Source organism: Pteropus medius, unplaced genomic scaffold (genome assembly GCF_902729225.1).
Source record: "Pteropus medius unplaced genomic scaffold, Ma_sr-lr_union100, whole genome shotgun sequence".
Lineage (NCBI taxonomy): Eukaryota > Metazoa > Chordata > Mammalia > Chiroptera > Pteropodidae > Pteropus > Pteropus medius.
This window is the reverse complement of record NW_024356249.1, coordinates 2,628,096-2,635,764: the sequence shown is the minus strand read 5'-3', so window position 1 is coordinate 2,635,764 and position 7,669 is coordinate 2,628,096.

Sequence of the window (7,669 nt, the reverse complement as noted above, 5' to 3'; positions counted from 1 at the left end):
AGTGAACAGGTTACACCTGCCTCGGCTTTTACTACTTCAGAGGCTCCCCGCTGCACTTAGAGTGAAACCTAAATCCCTCCCACAGCCAGAGGGACCCCCATGATCGGGACCAGCTCTCCACTGTCACTGCAATCCACATTCCTAGTTCAGTCAGCTCCAGTCCAATCCATTTCCTTTCAATTTCCAGAATACCTAAGCTGTTTCCGGACCTGGAGCCTTCATGCAATGGCGTTGCTTCTGCCTCAGATGCTCTCAGATGGCTGCCTCCTTCTCATCCTTCAAACCTCAGCTTAATTGTCACCACCACAGACAGGCCTCCCTTGACACCAGTTAGTTTCCATCTATAGTGCCATAAATGTCACTTTATAGCACTTTCCCAGTAACCTGCTTACGGTCTCTCACCCTGCTCAGTCCACGAGGGCAGCACAGTGCCTGGCACTTAGCAGCCATTCAATCGATAAGGATTTGTGGATTGAATAAGCCTTTATTAAATATAAGGAAGTGCTACAATACGTGATTCAGACGAACAGTTCTAAGGCAGCGCCAACAAAGGAGAGTGGAAGGGGTGGATCTCTGTGAAGGAAGGAAAGCTCGGGCCCGCGGGGCGCAGGGCGCAGCCTGAGAGGAACAGGCCTCCACGCAGGTGCGAACCGCAGCCCGTGCCCAGCTGTGCGAGGCACCTGCAGCATGGCTAGCGCCCAGGCACCTGTGTGTAAGCGGCTCACAAAAGGATCACAGTAAACATCTCAGCGAGAGCAGCAGGGGGGCGGGTAATGCAGCATCAAGACTTTAGGACTGAAAGAGCCCCCGAGGTTTAGTCCTCTAGAGCCCGTCTCTTAATTCTCTTGAAGCCGGTACCCCGCTTAGCTCCCACTGGGGCTGGCCTGACTGAGCCCTCTTCGATCCCCTCACTGCTCTTGAACCTTCCTGCTGGCCTCTCGCCTTTGGGTCCAACCTTTTCCAATCTGCCCCCAAACTCTGCCTCATCCCTAGCGGTGTGTCCTTTCCCCTGCACGCATGATACCTGGGTCACCTTCTGATGTAGCCGGTTCCTCTCCCCTCCTTCCTTCCTCACTCAAACACACACTGCCCATTTTCTCTGTGCTGGTATACCAGGCGATGAAGATATAAACATGAATAACCAGACTGGGCCGATCAATATTAACTGAGCGCCTACTGTTCTAAATACATACCGGCATATCTGCCTCCCAGTAAACCTTCTGAAGGGCAGAGTCTGGGCCTCACTATGCTTCCACCCTCGGTCGACACACAGCAGATGCTCCACAAATATCTGCTCGACACTCAGGCCATGAACCCTCGGGTGAGGAAGGCACTTCTCTATCTGCCTCCCTTCCCCCCAGTAATTCTTGGAGCCTGAAGACCATTCTGCTGTGATCTGGCAGATGCCGTGTCCCCTGCTCTGCCGATCCACAAGGCTCTGAGCTTCTGGAAGTTCAAATTCAAGTCTAAAAGGTTTCCTTTTGTTGAGCGCACCTGAAGCACATTTTGATGGGTGCAAAGGCTCATTTATTCTTGAGTGAAGAAGAAACCAGTCTTACTAATGGTTATTCTAAGCCAGAATTTGGTTCAAGCTTCATTCATTTACTCACATGTTTGAATATTCAACCTCCATTTCCCGAGTGTCTCTTGTGTGCCAGGCACTGTGCCGGGTGCCGAAGATCGACGAATAAACCAGAGCCCATGGCTCCTCCAGGAGTCCGACATGTAGCTGGAGACAACATTATGCCAACAGCTAACATACAACGTGCCGAGCGTGTGCCCAGAACACGGAAGACGGACTGACCGGGGGAGGAGAGGCAAGCAGGGAGGGCTTCCTGGGAGAAGTTTCGGCTGAGTCTCGGTAAGCGGACAGGTGGAGGTGGCCTCCAGGCACAGGTCAGGGTGAGTGCACGTCCCTTCCCCGCTCCCTATGTCGCTGCTGTCCTAGCACAGTGCCTGAGCATGGCAGGTGCTCACTACACATTGGTATAAGGAATCGGTCTCTCTGTTGCAATCCCACGCCCCCGGCTGGCACGGTTTTCCCTGAAGCTGGCACTGTCTCCTGGGGCAACACCTCCTATGACAAGAGCCAGACCACTTGGCCTTTCTGTTTCAAAGTTTGCCTGCTGTAAAAAAAAAATCACATTCCAGTTTCTTCCACGGGGGCTGTTTCTGTTCTCAGCTCGGGTCCACAGCAGGTAGGACTGCTGGCTGGAGAGAGGGCCTCGCCCACTGGGCTCACATTGCCCAGCTTCCGTTAACGACTCATCCTTCATTTGCCACCCCGTGGAATCAATCTCCTCGTTGCTATTTTGGGACATCAAAAATACTTGAAACATACATGAAGTGTCAGACAAAATTTGCACCTAAGAAAGAGAGGGATTGTTCCTTTCCAACATTCCCATAGCGAGACGCTGAAAATTTTATTTTTCTATAGAAAGGGAATAAACAACTGTCGTTTTCGACACATCAATTATTAAAGCTTTGATATTTCGCTCCACTAGCTCTCCTGATGGCACCCACAGCTGACAGGATATTCCCAGATCACGTCCAGGTCATGTGACCCAGTGGGGCAGTGACCCCCCAACAAAGGTGGGAAGCTCACGCAAGCTGAGTGGGAACGACACATGCTTGGGAGCCCTGTGCTCACAGGGAGATGCCACGGCTGTCAGGGTCCACCCGCACGCCTACTTCCTGATGCTTAGATGAGGACCAAGTGAAACAGAACATCGTCAGAAGCACCTAGCACAGGGCCTAGCACAGAGCAGGCAATCAGCAAGCACTAAGCCATTTATCTATAATACGTCTATGTCCATGTGACAGCAACGAAGTAAAGGGCATCCCTTTTCCTCATTTTTAAAGCCCATTTTTAAAGCCTGTTTTCCTGCTTATAAGTTGAAACATTAGGATAACTCTGTTTAAATATATTAAAGCATCCACATTAAACACTTTTGTTTCATTTATTTATATAAAAAATGTACGACGATTAATATAGCCAACAACAAGTACCGACTACCTAGCTTCAGAAGGAAAGCCGCCTGCCCACGGTTCCTGCTCTCTCTTTGCACAGGGAAGCACGGCCCTAACTCGGAATTCCCTTTCATGGTTCAATCTCTTGCTCACCCAGCCTCCCCGGCCAAGTGTAAGACCGGAGTCATTGTCTCGATCATCCGCACAGTACACTAATAAAACAAGTACAAGGTTCACGGCCACTCCCAACTTGGGCAATAAAGCCACAACACTAATCAGAGGGCACAGGAAGAACTGTGCATTTCTGGAAAAATGTTACTCAATTTCCCCGCGTTTTTATTTCACCATCTATAAAATGAGATTATTCATCTTGCTTTTTTCCTTGTCTCTGCAGCAGCTTATGAAGATGAATTATGGTTGGTAAAATTATAAAGCAGTTTGAACTCCTTGGAAGCAAGACACTCTATTAGCTCACGATATTTTGTAATCACTGATATTATAAGGTGGATCCAAATTGAACAGCAGTGGAAAAGCCCATTTTCGCAAATGTATGTAGATTGAAAGTAACCTCGGTACGGCTGGGGCAGAAGCAATCAAAATGTAAAATTGTAAAACTGTATTTCAGATGGGTTGTTAAATCTTATGTTTCCACTGCAAAACTAAGGAGATTTGGAAATGCTGACACGAACCCTGAGCCACTATTTGAGCCGGTGACCTGGAGTGGGAGGCAAAGGGTTACATCGAAGCAACGAAGGACTGGAGAAATGGCAGAAACCTGAGGACGAGGAGGAAGCTATTTTAGAGAAGCTGGACCCGAAGCCTGAGGGATCTGGGCAGGCGGGCAGCCAGGAAAATGGGGAGCAGCATCCCTAAGAGGTGGACTTAGTTAGACCCTGTCTGGGGCACCCAGGTGGAGATCTGCACACTGATCGAGGCCTGGCTAATCCAAGGCCAGCCTGGGGTTTGATTTTGAAAAAGACACAGCTTCCTCCACGAACAGGAGCTAGGAGACCAACAGCTTTGTCTTGGACTGGGGTGCCAGGTTGATGAGAAGGACGGAGTGACCCAGGGTGGGACCTCTAGGAACGAAACACAGGGTGAGGCTGAGCAGGAGCCCACTCGTTGCATTAGCTTGCACTGAACCCAGGGACAAGGAGACTGTTTTATAATGGCCTAACGAACACAGTGGACCCTGAGATCTCTAGAGGCATTCCCCAGAGAAGTACATCTGCCCTGCGAGAAGCTGGAGATGGCCTGTGGCGGAGAGACAGGCTTGCTGCAACACGCACAGCAAAAATCGCTGCAGAGAAGAACAAGTTCTACCTCGGGGGCCGATGCCGATGACCACAACCTGCGCGCCGATGAGGGTCATTTCGAGGCCCTCGCTGGTGCCTCAGTTGTAACTGAATCTCTCCAGCTATCACAACGGAAACGCTCAAGACTTCAGAACGAATCATCACCCCTACGGAAGGCTGATTACGCGTAATCACAGTTTGGTCTAGATGTTGACATCATTCTCATGTCACATTTGGACAGTCTCCCAGAGGAAGCTGGCTTTCTTGATTCAACTGACCATTTCCAGCATAATGTTAAAATCGGAGTTGCAGTTCTTTTTCTTTTTCTTTTTTTTAAATCTGTGTTGGCAGTGGCCATCTTGGCTCTGAATGAGATTTCCTGCTGTGCACTAAATACGAATAATATTTCCACCCCATGCTGACCACTGGTTCCCAGCACCACTTCAGCACCGCAAAGCACGGTGCCAAAATCTAACTTTCTTGTTGATATACCAGAAAAAAAGCTTGGATCTGGAGCTTCAATGACTAGATTCTTCAAAGGCCTCTGATGATGGTGTAAACGGAAAACCAGTTCTCAGATGTCTGGAGCATATTCTGATATTAGCCTCTAAATTCCTTGCAAATTTCAATGAAAAACGTTCCCAGGAAGAACCAGCTTGGACTCCCACATGGGGCATTTCAAAGATACCCACTGCCCTGTAATTCCTTACCCTTTTGATGCGCATGCTGCCTACTTAGCCCGTCCCCAGCCCGGTGGCCCTGTATGTGCCAGTCTGGTCTCTGATGCCTTTACCATAAAGCCAAAGGTTGCTGGGCCAAGCCTGGTCTTGCATCCTAACACCCCAGAGGATATACGGGTTTTCCGCTGGTACTTTTGGTCACAGTATGTGCTCCATAATGTCTGTAGAAGCATCTGTCAGCCAGGGAAACGGAATCACGGGTTTCTGCATGTATCTACATACAGTGATTCTTTGTACGCATATACTGCTCCAAGTTCTTTTTAAAAGTTTTTTAAACATCTTTTTTTCTTAATTGTGAAAGATAACACATAATCGAAGAAGTGCACAAAGCAAAAACATATGACTTAATTGGAAAACAATGACCAGTGTCCCTACGTGCCAGGTGAAGAAACAGAACACGGTGGGCATCACAAAGTGCCTCTCACACTGGCCCCCATGTCATCCCCTCTGCTACCCACATGCGCTGGTGACGTGCAGCCTGCATGGGCGTGTGTGCACATCGGTGATACGGATGCCAAGCCTCAGCTGGGCCCTGCCACTCTGCCCGGACGCAGGCACCTGAACAGGCAGGCCAGATGGGAGCTTCAGCTGGAACAGAGAGGGGCTCGGCGCAGGGGCCTCGAGCTGGGAAAATGGCATAGCTGGCGGAGCGGGAAAGCAGACAAAACCTCAGACGTTCTTTTCAGTTCTTCTTATTGTTTCCCTTCTGCTTTGTTGTTAGTGCGGTGACTGAAACCGAGGGTTGAAACTGTGCGTTTAGAGCTTCCCCGAGAAGCCTGCTGAGAGTGGAAGGCCCAACCCAAGTCTTACTGTCACCTGCTGTCACTTTTCAGCTTCCCAAGCTCATTCGTCTTTTCCGTGCACTGGGAGGGAGTTTAGCATTTCAGTCCCTGTGGATCGATTGCCGGTGCAGCACCTCTGCTTTATTCAGAGTGATGATATGTTACCCACCCATAAAGTGAAAATGAGATGTCGGGCAGGGAAAAAAGGCTGGCCTCCTTCACATCAGTCAATCAATTCGAAGCTCATCCTCTACCCCAGATAAAGGCATACTAAGAAGGTAATACCGCTTACTCACATGTAACTTTATAGATTCAAATGTGAAATTTCTCACTGGTTAATATTTAGCTTTGCCTAGTTCACAGCGAGCACTCAAAACCATTTGCTGGATGAAAGCGTGAACCAGTGCGAGGCTGAGGGATCACGGCACTCCCCCGCCAAGGGTCCGCACGGCCGCGCTGGAGGCCCCGGCGTTTCCCGCTCCGAGAGAGGGGACCGTACGGGAACCACGGCCCATCCTCAGTGCTTCCTTCCTGACAGCACCATCTGATCACGGCCGGTGGGGCTAGATCGCGAGGTGCTCTTCGTGGCAGGTGGCCTGGGACTGAAGATGGGAACGTGCCCCTTCTCTGAAAGGGAGACGCATTCAGTGTCACCGGCTGGAGACATACGACTGAGAGAGCAGAGGATGTGAAGAAGAGCCCACTGAGTAAAGATATCCAACGCGCATGGAGGCTGCAATGCCACAGCAGCCACGGGGGTCGTCCCAGGACCTCGGCCCCCCCTCCCTGTACTGCACTGTCCATTGCAGAGTGGACTTAACCAGAGCCGGTTAGGACCCGCCACGCTCAGGGCGAGGGCGCTCCCGTGGTGGCTGGCCATTTGTTCCAGCGGGAGTGAGGAATGTGAGCGTTCTGCTGAACAAAATGGGCATAAATTCCAGGTCTTCAGCCAAGGGCAGCTTATTTAGGGAAAACCTTCCAACGTTCAACTTTTCCTAAAGGAGCTGGAAAAAAACCCCAACAAAAACCAAGTTTGCTTTCTTGTGTTTGGGTCATGGAGGAAAAACTAAGCTGGTTCTTTACAGCTCACACTAGGGGGCGCTGTTGCGCAGCAGACACCCACGATCTGGAAGGCATCTGAACCCTCACCTCCCAGGGGACAGACGGATGGGGTCCACTGGGGACAGCCGCTGAATCCCACTGTGGGAAATCCACAGCATACTGTCAAGCGGAGCCCAGGAGATGTTTGTCAGTGGACAGGAAGTCGGCTGTTCCCTGACGAGGGGACTGCTGCCCCATCTTCCCATAAGCTGTTTTCTCTTCCCGATAATAGGGCCTCTTCATCATCCAGGAGCTGGGGCTCTTGCACGTGCCTTCGGAATGGAGCACCCTTCAGCAAAAAAGAAGAAGTGTTCATTTTGTTCTCCTGAGCACCGAGCACTACTCCAGCCGTGTGAGCTAACCGGACTGTGGGGCCAGGGAGCTGCCACATGTCAGCTGGAACTCAAGAGGCAGGGTCAAAAGACAAGAAGAAAGTGGGGAGGGAGAGGGACTAACTTGGTGGGAGGAAGAAGGAAGCAGAGCGAGGGACCGAGTGGCCGGGTGGAGGCCCCTGGACATCCCCAGGTGTCCCCTCCATCCCCCACCAGTTTGCCTCTGTGGAAAGCACTTCTGGTTACGTCTGAAGCCTTCAAGGCTTTCACCTTGAACCTTGCCCCAACCCCCGGATGCCTCCCTGATCGAGGCCCTCTCCCCTCGTGTTCTCGTGATGTACCTACTGCCATTTCAGCTCACGCATACTTGCACGAACAGTTACTAGTTTTTAAAATGAGAATAAACTACCAGCAGCTTCTTGCAGAGACTGGAAGCATCTCTAGGTGGC